At 51.7% G+C, this 13,092-nt stretch overlaps 1 protein-coding gene across 4 annotated transcripts in view; it reads right to left on the bottom strand.

The window, feature by feature from the left end:
* The window catches only part of SLC8A1 (solute carrier family 8 member A1), a 122,655-nt gene that overhangs the window by 96,446 nt on the left and 13,117 nt on the right, over positions 1 to 13,092 (bottom strand). For all 4 annotated transcript variants that reach the window (XM_041477012.1, XM_041477014.1, XM_041477013.1 and 1 more), the window contains exon 2: positions 10,763 to 10,865. The gene's annotated coding sequence lies outside the window, so the exon portion shown is untranslated. The remainder of the gene's footprint in view (positions 1 to 10,762; positions 10,866 to 13,092) is intronic.

The raw sequence follows: 13,092 nt of genomic DNA, 5'->3' as shown, positions 1-13,092 counted from the left end.
ACAAAGCTCTGCCATGAGAGGTTTTAACTCCTAGTTAGGGCAGGGGCAGATCATGCAGGGACAGAGCTGTGTGCAAGGGAACAGCTGGGTGGAGGAATCAATGGTGCCATCCTACACCCATATTATGGGATCTGCTCCACAAAGAGCATCTGTAATGGTGGATCAAAGCCCTCTCCTCCATTTGCTTTTATTTATGGATGCTGTAGCACTGTTATTGGTCTGGGAGGGTAATACTGAGAATTTATCGAGACAGTTTCATATAAATGGCATTTTCTCACCAGGAACTGTTGGTCTGCCTCCAACCCCCCACTCCCTGGTATTGCTATTAAGAAGATTAAAAGATACATAGTGGAGGAAGTGGGCAAATCAGAGAGCTGGGTGATAAGAACATATAAATTGAACAGGAAAAAGCAAGTCTGTTGTAGGAAGACAGATTTAAAAAAAAGTTGTTTGCATTGGGAATCCTGCTAATGCTACAAAAAAGCTCTTAGTACCAGACTCATTGCCCCCCTGATCATAGTGCCTGGGTACCTTCTGCTTCCCCAAATGTGAGCTGTAGCCACCACTTACAAGCTCAAAGTGAAAAAAATGCAAGCATGATGTTTGCAAAGAGGAGCACCTTGTTGCACACCCTTCAGTGGATGGCTGAGCTGAAACAGATGTGCATTCATGGTCACTGAAATATAGCTGAAGCATGAATTAGTCACCCAACATCTGTACTCCTGTGTTTCACACTGCTCCAAACCAAGTCACAGAGACATTTGATAGAGAGGCTGTCAGAACACAGGCTGACTTGGTACCTACCCTGTTAATCCCAGATAGCTCCTAAGTGTAGTTTTGTTTCCCTTTTAAATATGTAGGCTTAAAAAAAAATCATGGTGGGCATAAAATATTACTCAGTTTCATGGTTCTTCACCCTCTCCTTCTAAAGGGTAGCAGTTTCTTCAGAAAACTAAAGAACATTCACCTGTCCTTGTTCATTTAATTTTTCTCCCTGTGGCAAGTCATATCCCTGCACATGTACAATTATTCAGAGCAATCAGGCATTGTGAAATCCCCTTGGCAAGAAGAGAAAACAGATGGTTCTAGAAAAAATATTATGCTTTGGGTCACTGATTTAGGTCATGAAGAATAGGAGAGTCCCATCACACTTTGGACCAACTCTCCAGCCTTAAAAGGATTTGGATACTGGAAGTCTCATTCAGGAAAAAAAAAAAAGACAGCCACAAAATCAAATTAATAAGTAATTTGAACTTTATTTACCATGTGTTTCCCCTTTCAAACATTCTAATATAAGTTGGGTTTTGTTTTGGTTTGTTTATTTAGTTTGTTTGTTTGAAATCAAGTCCCATACTACTTTAAACAAGAGGAAAAAAGGCCTGGAGGCTGCATCTGAGCAATCCATGTTTCTGGCATTCCCAACCAGCACTCCATGTACAAATAATATTTTTCCCTCAGATGTCAGGAGGTAAGAAATGTGGAGCTTTTCTGGAGAGGGATAAGAAATGGCTGGAGCTTTGGAAGAGACATCCACCAGCCATGCCAATGTGCATCCTTTGGGCAGCAGCAGCATCCCCCAACTCTGCTGTACTTCCTCCAGCATTTTGTGGTGTGGTCAAAAGCAAGGTTTACACATCATGTCCAGCTTTCCTACTTAAACCAATTCACAGTGAGGCTCAGGAATTATGAAGGGCTAGAAAATGCTTGGCCACAACATGCTAGTTACATACATGCAGGCAGAGCCTGACACTCAAAATATCTCTGAGAAGCACCTGCTATTAAATCACCAGCATTTCTTTATTTGTACAATCCAAAATAAACAGCTTGGTCCCCAGAGACCCTCTTGCTCTGCATTTGCCTACAGTCTCAGCTCACAGTCAGCACACTGTGGCATAGCGTAGGAATATTCCCAGAGAAATAATCTCCAACATGCTGTAAGGGGAAGCAAGGCTATCTGAAGAGCAGCCCTCCCTCCAAACCGAGCTTTGTTAGCTTTTCATTAAGGTCTCAATTGCATTTCCCATCCTGGCCATCAGCAATAGAAGCGTGTGCAGCAGCTGATGCGCAGTGTCAGGCTGGCAGCCTTGGCAAACCCTGCCTGCCCGGGCGCTCATGGCCTTGGTGGCACTGCCCCAGTGCCTCTGGGGACAGAGGGATCAGGGCAGCACAGGCAGGGGCACAGGCTGCTCTCAGGCTCGGTGCTGGCCACGTGTGGTGAAAAATCCCAGCACTGCCCTGCCCACAAGCACCACCTGATGCCCAGGGACAGCACCCTGAGCCCTTTCTACCACTGCAGGAGGGGAACTGTCCTGGTGCTGCTGGAGAGCTCCAGGGAGAGGTAAAACTAACCAGGAGGGACAGAGCCCAGCCTGGGTTCTCCTGAGCCCCTTTCCCTTTCCAGACAAGCTCCACAGAGGTGCCAGCAGGTGTTTCTGCACAGTCAGGGAGGAAAGCCTGCAAGAGGCTCCATAACAAGGTCAGTTTAGATGGAGCCCTGGACAAGGGTTGTCGGTCCAGCCTTTTTTTCCACCCCTTGGTGCTGTGAAACACCAGGAGGGCAGTTGTTGCCCACAGCAGGGCTGAGAGGGTTGTAGAGATATTTGCCTCCCTGCTGGACATGGGAGCTCTAGGTTTTACAAATTGGTAGGAGAGAGCTCCTGCTGCCAGCTCATGCTCCTGCCCCCCAGCTGAGGAGCTGCCAGATGGGGAGGAAACAGCCTTTTAGACTCTGCTCTGATCTTTCCCTGGCAGCATCGATCCTTCAGGCTGACTGGTTGCTGCATGCAAAGCGAGCCTGAAAGCTGCTCTGCATTTAAACAAAGCACAGCTTTTTCTTTGCAGCAGCCTCCCAAAAGTTCCATCTCCATCAGGGCACTTCAGCTTTGAAATATCCACTGTAAGACCCTCCCTGTTGTTTTCCTAAAGCTTTGTATCACACACGGATCTATGACCATTTGCAACACACTAGAAGCACCATTATTTTTAAGAGCACCAAAAAACCATTGCTGATCCAGACACTTTAATTACAGAAGGACCGGGCAAGGAAGGAAATGGCCTGGGCTCAGGAGGAATGAGTGGCCACACAAAGAAAGACTGAGAGGCTTTCCACATGGAAATTTTTTCCCAGCATCCCACAGAAAACGTGTACAGAGCAGCTGTCACACAGCAGTGTTCACACCATTACAGCCACCGCCGGCGCTACCCAGCAGTGCCCACCCCACTGCGACACCATAATCTTCATCATGAACATCATTCCTGCCAATTTACTGCCAGCTTGGATGGGAGGTGTCCCCACAGCTGTGTCACCACCGTGCAGGAGGCTGGAGCAGCACCCTTTCCCCACAGGGTGCCTGGTTGCTTGCTGGGGACCAGTTAAAGTTTGCTCTTCACATGAGAGCACAACCAGGAGCGTGTTGCAACACCACAGGGATTCCCAAAGAGTCTTTTCCCATCCTACAGTCAGAGCTAGATAAGAGAGGACCTTTTCCTAGCAAGAGTGCACTAGGGAGAGACAGGGAAGGCAGCTCAAGCCACCCTTTTCTGGTGTCACAGACTGAAGAAAGACAGTGTCCCTTCAACCAGAGGGACCAAAAACTGACGAAGAAGCAGCTGGTGGTCACTGCAAGGAACAGCCAGCCTGCACGATAGAGAAACAGAGGCTCAAAGCAACTCAGCTGCTCCCCGCTCTGTCCCAGGAGAAAAGACAGTGAGCCCCAAAAAGACAGACTCTCTCCTACCCCACAGTCAAACCTGAAGTCCCCAGGTTACAGCACCTGTCCCCCAGTTTCTCTTGCAGGAGAAGAAGAATCTACTGCAATCCTCCTGGGAAGAAGCACTGCATGCCTTGCCTCCATGCATGGCCCTTACAGCCATGGCCCCATCTCTGGAGGAATAGCGAACTTCTCCTCTGCTGCTGACCCTGCCTGGCTGTGCTCAAGCCTGCACACCTGTGCCTCACTGAAATCAGCAGCCTGCTCTCCAGCAGACAGCTTGGGCAAAGCCTGGTCTGGGAAAAGATATGGCTGTAGGGAAAAAAAAAAAGCCCAAACAAGCCATCTGGTCTCTGACCATCACAGGTCCAGCTTCTTGCAGCCGAGGGACACAAAACGGATGCCAACAGCCCTGCAAGGAGGTACAGGGTGCTCGGAGATGTGTCTGGGCAGACACGGGCTCCGCTGGCTTCGCTTCTGATCTTGGTGCTGACCCCGTGGTGCAGCTCTGGTGAAACAGAGCTCCTGACAGCTGTGAGATTGACCTGTCAGGGCAGGAAAAAGACCCTTCTGCTGCACTGGCTGTACATCCAAACCGTGCAGGAGAGCTGCTAAGTCCAAAGACTGTGTTGCCACTCAGGGCTGCATAGCGTGACGGCACTTTAAACACTGCTTGGAAAACCCTTGGCTCGCTTCCCTGCTCTGGCTCTGCCTGGCTCCTGCTCCCTTGCACCCAGCTCTGCCACTCCAAAACAGGCACAGCCTGTTGGCATCCCCTAGCCATGACCCTGTAGATCTCCACATCAGGAAAATGATTTCCAGGCCATCAGCATCCTGATTGCATCAGTACAAAAAAACATCAAAACCTTTCCAAATATAGTCAGAGGCACAAGCCCTCCATGAAGCCGATCAAGTAAAACACATATCAGGCCACCCTGGTTTCTGTAAAGGACATTAAAAAGTAAGAATAATTATCAGTCTGCAACTGATTTTTCCAAGTATCCTATCTCTTCAATGAAACATCCAATCTCCTTCGACAATTTCCCCAGCAACTCTCCAAAATAAACGGACAAATAGAGAAAATAAAACATCCCTGATATAAAATTTCAGCCGCATTGGATGAATTTGGGGGCAGCTTGCAGAAAATGAGCTTGGAACCATTTGCCAGGGAGATTACAGTCTTGCTTTTCACACATGGAGACCAAGTGTCAAGTTGTCCCTTTCTCCCACGACTCAAGATATCAGCAAGGAATATGCCAGGAAATAAGAAGCAAGGGGGAAATGCCACATTTCTCTGGGTCTGGGGTTTTTTTGTTTATTTGTCTGCTTCTCAAACAACTGTGTTCCTACTTGCTGTTGTCTTCAGACCATTTCTTTACCCTTTCCACCTGCCTTTGGTCTCCTCTTTATCAAGCAGCATCAGGCTCTTTCCTGTGATTCCTGTTGGGTTGCTGATGCCTTCCTCTGTGCCTGTGCATCTCCCTTGCTGATTTAAGCACAGTCTGCCCGCTCTCCATGAGCTGGCCCTGAGGCTGCCTGGCTGGCAGACTCCCTGTGTGATGTCAGGGCAGCCCAGCATCTCCCTGTGCTCCATGTCTCTGTGTAAAATGGGTAGAGCATCTCCTGTGAGTGCTGGGGGAATAAAACACTGCTAATAAGCCTAAAGCTCTTGGGAAGCCTGGGGAGGAAGTATCTGCCCAGAGGTGCCCCAAAGGAGCCAGAAGGGAGGAATTAACAGGCTTATTGCTTTCCCCTATGCCTGTGTCCTCTCTTCCCCTCTGGGACTGTTTTTGCACTGGGTTTGTAGCTGTGTGTGGGTCTTCTGTGCAGCGGGATGCTCCCCTGAGTTCTGCAGGAACAGAAAGCTTCAAGGGAGAGGAGATGAATCTCCATCCTCAGATCCCTGCGAACATCCAGAGATGAAGAGGTGGAGATGTCCATGGGATGGATGTGGGGGAAGACGGATGGAAATGCAGGTTGTTGACCTGAGCAATTCAGGCATGGTACTAGGCAGGAGCTGAGCAGGTTGGGCTGGGCTGGGGACTCACCCTGGCATGCTCCATCCATCTGCTCCTGGCTGGGGAAGGGTGGTAGCACCTCCCATCAGAGCCACGTCCAGAGGCACAGCTCGGGCACAGCTGACTCTAGAGGGAGCTGGATGCTAGTGCCGAGCAGATGGCCAGCTTTTAGACCCCCAGACCTCAGGCAAGGGATTCTAAGCCCAGGTGTGTGCCAGGCCTTCCTCACCTATCTCACACACAAGGTTAACCACCCCTTCCTTCTCCTCAGACTCCCCCTCTTTCTCTGTCTCCTCAGGAGCTCTTTGCAGCACCAAATCTCACTTCTATTTGTAGCCAGGTTTCCTTAGGAAGCCAGGCACATGAAATCACAGTTTCCATGTTTGTCTGTCTGTTCACATTGCTCCCCCCTCTTTCCAATTTCAGTTGAAATCACCAGAGGGATAGAGATAGCAGCAAAAGCCAAGTTCCTCCAAGGTTCCTGAAGGCAGCTGGAGAGATACCACTCACACCCTTGGCAAGGGAAAGCTCAGTCAGGGAGCTCAGCCCACAGTGGATGCCAGAGTATCAAGAGCACAGCAGCCTGCAGCAGCCCCAGGTGCAGCCAGGATTTGCACAGCTGTGTGCACTGATGTCCATAAGCTGGGAGCACGTGCAGATCCCAGCACTCTGAGTTTGGACAGAGCTCCAGGTTGTTTCCCGTGCCAGTCACAAGGAGAGCCATTGTCACTTGTGCTGTCTATGACCAACCTGTTGGTTGATCGTCCAGTGATGCTTGTATCTTGCAGGGCATTGGGCTTTATTACAGGATCTAACTTTCATTAGGATGCTGGAGAACAGCGGCTTTTTTTCACCAGTGAGCAATCAGGACTGTATCCCCTCAAAGCCACAGCAAAAACCCAAATTCTGTCCCAGATGCGAACGCCAGAAAAATCGCAACTCTGAATGCCCTGAGCATATCAGGACTCTACAAAAGGGAGAGAAGTGGCTGTGCCTACACAGCATCATTTAAGGTGCTGTAGAGACTCCCAAGAGCAAGGACATAAACCAAAGTTTGTGCCATGTCATATGCAGCAGTGCCAGGAGAGAAGACAAGGCACAGCCTGGGCAGGTACATTTCAGTTTCAGGAGCCATTCACAGCCAATATATTACCAAAACCTTAGAGAAAGTGAGGGAAGGAGAAGCAAGAGAACTTTCATCAGGTCAGAACTGTGCTGCTGCTGACACTCAGGGGTGCTGGACACAGAGAGCACGCCAACCGTATCAGGTATCTTGAATGCAAAGCCTGGTAGAGAAGAAGCTTTGACCAATGTGGCTCCTCAGCACTGACTTAGGAATTGACCATGTCAACAGAGCTGGTGGGGGCGTAAGAGGAGTCAGACAGCTTTCCTAGGAGTTGGTGGTGGGGGTTCATGGCTTGGCTGGCAGGTGATGGTCCTAGAAATGTTACATTATTTCCCTATTTGGCCTTAATGTCTGTGCTGGACAAGGGGCAAAGCTGCTACTGAAGAACCAATCAGAAGGAAAAGGGAAGAAAAGAACAGCTAATAGACACTCCCGAAGGATCACAAATGCCTTTCTTTGATGATAGCCACGTCCCCAACCAAAGCCATATGTCAGAGCTCTTTTTTTCCTGGATGCCACCATCACATCAATATGCAAGTGTCCCAGCTTCCCTTTTTTACACAAAAGCATACCCCTTCTCTTTGCGATGGTGACAAACAGCATGTGAATTCCCAGGCAGGTGCCAGGGGAGCACACAGAGAACCCCAGCCTCTCTCAGCCTTCATTTCAATTGCCTGACTTGCGAATTTGCAACATCTGGGACTGGAGGAATGAACAGGTTCCTGCAAAGCGCAAGCGAAAAGGAGCCCTGAAAGCACACGCTCGCACCCTCACACCCGTGACCTTGTGATTTTACTACAGCTTTCATTTTCAGACTCCAGTCCTCCCTAGTGCTTGCTGCATTTCTGCAACATTTTGGCAGTTTGCTCTCGCCTCGGAGACAGAGCAGAGCGTGGAGTTGTTTTGTACGGCTCGGCGGGGAGGGAAGCAACAAGGCTGTGAATGAAGAATTAAACTCAAGATGACGGAAGAGCCCCAGCCATGCTTCCACCTAGACAAAGCCTACGTGATGAGCGCTGCTTAATGCCAGCCCTTAATAACGCACGCTGCTCGAGACAAAAATGGGAATTTCGGCGTGGCTGCAGGTGCCTCCGAACACTCACCTCGGGAAGCGTTTCAAGGCAGGGGAAGCAGCCCTGCCTGGAGGCACGCACAGCCCCGCCAGGCGGAGGCACCGCACCCCGCCGCGCACGGGGGGATGCGCCCGAAACCCCCCGGGAAAGAGATTTTCCTCAGCCCCCTGCCCGACCCCACCTGCCCGGCAATGCCCGGCTCTCGGGCTAGCGGGGAAGTGACCCCCGCCGCAGCCGCGCCTCCCGTCGCGACATGTCGCGATTGGCCGCCGGGGGAGGGCGGCGAGCCCCTTCGCCCGCCTAGAGGTGCCGCGGCTGGGCTGTAGGAAGCGTTCCCGGGCGTGTGCTGCGAGTGCGAGCATCCTACCGCCGCCTCGCCATCGGCTCCCGCACGGCCCCGGGTCCCCCGTGCCGCCCCCCCGGCAGCCTCCCCCGGCACTCGGAGCGCGGTGTGGGAAGCAGCGTGAGGCTGGGCAGGGTCGGGGCGGGGGCCGCTCCGTGGCGGTCCTACCTGGCGGGCTGCAGGAGCGGGCGTCGCCGGGGCCGGCTCAGCAGCGGCGGGGCATCGCGGCGGGGCGGGCGGCGGAGCCCCGGTGCGCGGCTGCGGCGCGGCAGCGGGCGGGAGGGAGAGAGAGAGAGAGGGAGGGAGGGAGGGAGAAGGGAGGGAGAAGGGAGGGAGGAAGGAAGGGAGGGATGGAGGGATGGATGGAGGGAGCGCGCGCGCACACACACACACAGGCGCGCCCCGGGGATGCGCTCAGCCGGCCCGCCCCGCAGGCAGCCTCCCCTCCCTCCGCATCCCTCCGCCGCGGTGCGCGGGCAGCGAGAGAGCCGCCGTCCCTCCTCCTGGGGAGCAGCTCCAGCCCTCCTCCTCGTCCTCCCGCTGCTGGAAATATTTCCCGAATTCCTCCTCGGATCGAGGGACTTTGAAAGGCAGGGCTGGTTGCGGACCCACCCCCAGCAGCCCTGCCCTCCCTGCTTGGGGCAGTCCCCAGTCCTGCCCTGCCTGCCCCTAGCCCTCCCCGTCCTGCCCGGGACAGTCCCTATCCATGCCCTGCCTGCCTCCAGCACAGCCCACCCCAACCGGGTCGGTCAGCTCCTGCCCACATTCCCCCGGCCGACCTGCAGCCTGCCAGGGCGATCCTCAGCCCATTTGCAGCCTTCAGGAGGGAGAGAGCCCTGGGAAAGATAGACAGAAGGGAAACGTGTGTGTGTCCATGTGTGTCCGTGTGTGTGTGTGTGTGTTGGAAGATTTTTGCATGCTGTGTCTGTCCCCGTGCCCCACAGTGTTGCCCATGGCAGCTGAGGGCAGGCAGGAGGTCAGGAGCATCCCAAGGGGCCCTGGGCTGATGTTCACCCCCTTCTCACATCCTCAGAGATGTGGCCAGGGTCAGCAGGGGACATGGGGTGACAGGCAAGGAGCATATGGATCAGCTGGGACCCTCCTGGGAGCTGGCCTCACATCTGGCAGCTGGGTCAGCCCCTGAATCCACAGTCTCCTGTCCCCACAGGAGGGTCCTCGTGCTCCCTGCAGGAAGGCACAGCCTGGCACAGAAGGACTTGCTGCACCTCAGGCTGACCAAAGTGTCCTTCCTGTGGGCAATTCCCCTTTCACCATGCCTGAATGACTCCTCCACCCTTCGCTGGCTCCAGCAAGGAGCAGATGAACCCATTGTCCCACCCTCCAGGCAAAACTCTGTGACTTTGGGAACTTAAAATAGGACCAGAGCTAATAACTCACACACTGGTGTGCAAGTACCCAGCGACCTTGATGAACCCTCTGTGCCCAGATCCTCAGGTGCAACAAGAACTGTGGGGAAGCAGAGACATTGTTTTAGCTCCTGCACCCTCTTACACCCTCTCCCTCTTACCGTGTCAGCTCTGCCTGGAATTTTGGTCACCACTGGCGAGACAGCAACCCAGAATTTTACCTGTGAATTTCACTTGTGCTTTTCTCACTTGCTTTAAAAAAAAATTTTTTTTTGGAAGATTTTTGCACCACCTTGTCTTTCAGCAGAGTTGGAAAACTGAATTTCTCTGTTCAGCATGAGGGGTTAGACATGGACACTGTCACAAAACTCCTTTGTGAAGCACTTTGTGATGAGCTGGCCAACCAACAAACCCGCTACTTATAATTAGTGTTGCAGCAGTTATGGGTGTTATTTCGTTTTGGTCTCACTTTAAGAGCTTATTGCCTATATATGGAATGAGAGGCATTTCCATATAAGAATTTGGTTCAGAAAAAACCAGGATTTTCTGTCCAATAGCTAACTCAGATTTTCTGCCTCACCTCTTTTGATTTAAAACTCTTTAGAGGAGGGATAAGTTTGCATCTGGCCATGTGTGGTGCTTTGATGGTACTCAATTCTCCCAGCAGGGCCATTGATATAAAATGAGCACAGCTAAATGTGTGCAGCATGCCCAGTGCTGTGCTGGGCTGAGGAGCTGAGCAGAGCAGTGGATGTGTATCAGTGGCATTTGGTTTGGCAGTGGCTGCAGGATGCAAGGCACTGCACAAGCTGGCATGGGAAAAGGAGAAACAGTGTGAGCAGGAGAAATTGGCATGGTCACAGCAAATACAATCCCTGCTGGTGCTTTTCACCCTGCACACTGAAATCCAATCACTGCACCAGTAAGCAGTGGAACTCAAATTTTAGTCATGGAGTTCTCCCTAAAACTCCCTAATTCCCTCAGTAATGTTGCTGACCTACTTCTCAGCTCTTTCAGTGAATGCAGTACCCAACTCCTCAGGATCACTAAGACTCTGCTGATGGGCATCCACTGGTGAGCTGCCCTCTGAAGAGCCAGGCAAGCCCACGGCTCCTCCAAACTCACCTCTCTCTGCAGCCTGCAGTGTGTTCCTGTCTCCCAGTGCCTCTTGCAGAGACCTTCAGAAAGGCTGCTTCAGCTGCTGGATTTTTGTGGCATTCCAGGGGAGCTGAAGAAAACAAAGAGTTTGGCAGTGTTTGTGGTGATGCTCATTAGTGCATGAACTCTTTGTACCCACCCAGCCCTAATGGCACTGGGACAGAAAAGGTGAAGCAGCACTATCCCATCTGAACGTGAGAGCAGCTTTGATCTGGCTGCTTCAAAAGTGACTGATTAGGAAAAATATGAGGCTGGGAGGCTTGGAGAAGATTCTCTGGTCCCTCACACACCCCTTTCCAGGCACATTTAGACCCTGATTTCTTACACTCTCCAAGAGAAAGGCGGACATGGACTCTGAAGGAAAGGGTGGACGTCAGGGAGTGGGAGAGACAGTGAGTCCAGTTGCTGAGAGGAGATGCTGTGTTCCAGGACTGCTCCCTACTGCAGTGGCCATGGTTCCCCCTGCTTTTTCTCAGCCAAGCTAGCTGAAGTGGGGGCTGTGACAGAATGGAGCTCTGCATGGGCTGTGAAATCTGCTGGGCGAGCTGAGCAAACGCTCCTGCGCTCTGCCTGATGCTCTAGGCAAAAACCCAACAAGACTGCTCATGTCCTGACACAGCAAGTTCTGTCACCGTGTGGGCACATCCATGCTTCAGCATTCCAGACTGCAGCCTGGACCGTGCTGGGAGAGGCAGCTCTTTGCTCGAGCTACCTCTACCTACCTGTCACTCTTTGCAGCCATGCAAGAGAACACCTAGCACTGCAGCCATGCTTACTACCTCCGAATACTCGTCTCCAAATCATGGAGATTCTCATGCCAGTAGTAGCAAATGGCTCATTCATTCCCTCATTCATTCATGCCCACCCACAGCTCTCTCCGACAGCAGCCTGCATCTCTCTGCAGTTGCTGGAGGAGGTTTCTGGGTATTGTCTGCATGTGCAGAGCACAAAGGCAATTCCCCTGGCAAAGAATGGGGTTAGTGGGCTGTGGAGCCTTGAGCACAGGACAGAATGGTGCAGGCCAATTCTCTGCACTGTGCCTTGTGAAAAAAGACATCTGAAGTGCTGCACAGTTTAGAGGAGGGGGACACAAAGCCTCAGGCACTTTTTGCTTGAAAAATTTCTGCCTTGTATTCCCTGTAAGAGACAAGAGGTCAGGACAATGCTCAGCCCAGCCAAAGCACGTTCATCTCCGAGGAGCTGTCCTACCACCCTTTCTTGTCTCTCTTTGGAGCATCTCCTCCATGGAATGCTTTGGTCTCAGAGGGTGCTGGAGGATAACCAGTGAGTCTGCTTTGGCTGGTTATCTCTGGTCACGGTTTCCTCGAGTCCCTTGGGAGATGCCAGAGAGGTCCTGCAGAAGCAGATGGGTTGTCACCTCTGCTTGCCATCCATCTGTCTTTGCTCCTTGCTGCAGCAGACTTGAGCATGCGCTCCCTGAACATTCTCTGGCTCTCCAATGCATGTTCTTGGCAGAGACCTGGAGATCCCTGGAGAGTGGTGTTTCTAAAAAAGATGCTTAGAAACATCATTTCCAGCAATTTGAGCGCTTCCTTTCACTGACACCTTCAAACCAGCCTTTGCTGTTAGGAGGATAAATCAGGCATTTAGAAATGTGGCAGATGGAGTGGGACGCAGCAGTGAGTAGGAAGGCCAATTTTGTGTGCTGGACATCAATATATTTTCTATGAGCTCTCTAGGCAGTGCCTCTGTAGCTGTTTCCAAGTACCTGGTGCAGTCTGAGTCCCAATGATCCCATGCAGGTCTGATTGCATCACAGTTGTCCATCAGCCAGCCAGGGGCTTGGATGTGAAAGGTATCTTCTCCCCTGGAAAACTGAGAGTACAGACTGCACCTCAGCGAGGAGGCAGTGTTTGATGGAATGTTTTGGCACACCTGTGAAAAATGGGCAGTGTGTGATTTGCTGTCACTCTCCTTCTTTGAGAGCCTGCAGAGGTAAATAGAGAAACCAAGCTCGTGCCACTTTAGAGCTTCCCCCCAGATATTTGCACTGTGCTGTGTTTTATGCATGTTTAAACAATAAATCCAGAACACTAATTCGTGAGCATAGCATTTAACAGCTTGGGAGAGAGCTTTCCTGGAAGAAGCATTGACTGGCCAAATTTTGCAGAGCACTGCTTATGTGTAACAGACACAAAAATATATTTGCACTGGAAACTACCTGCTGCATGGGGACTGAAAGAAGGAGTAGTTAGAGGGGCTGGACTTGAATTTAGGAAGCTTGGAAATGGGGAGAGTTGCACATATTTTGCATACATCTAAGCTGAAAAACAAGA

This window comes from Pyrgilauda ruficollis, unplaced genomic scaffold (assembly GCF_017590135.1).
Source record: "Pyrgilauda ruficollis isolate IOZ18807 unplaced genomic scaffold, ASM1759013v1 scaffold4, whole genome shotgun sequence".
Taxonomy (NCBI): Eukaryota; Metazoa; Chordata; class Aves; order Passeriformes; family Passeridae; genus Pyrgilauda; species Pyrgilauda ruficollis.
The sequence above is the reverse complement of the archived record's forward strand: the minus strand, read 5'-3'. Positions and strand labels throughout refer to the sequence as shown.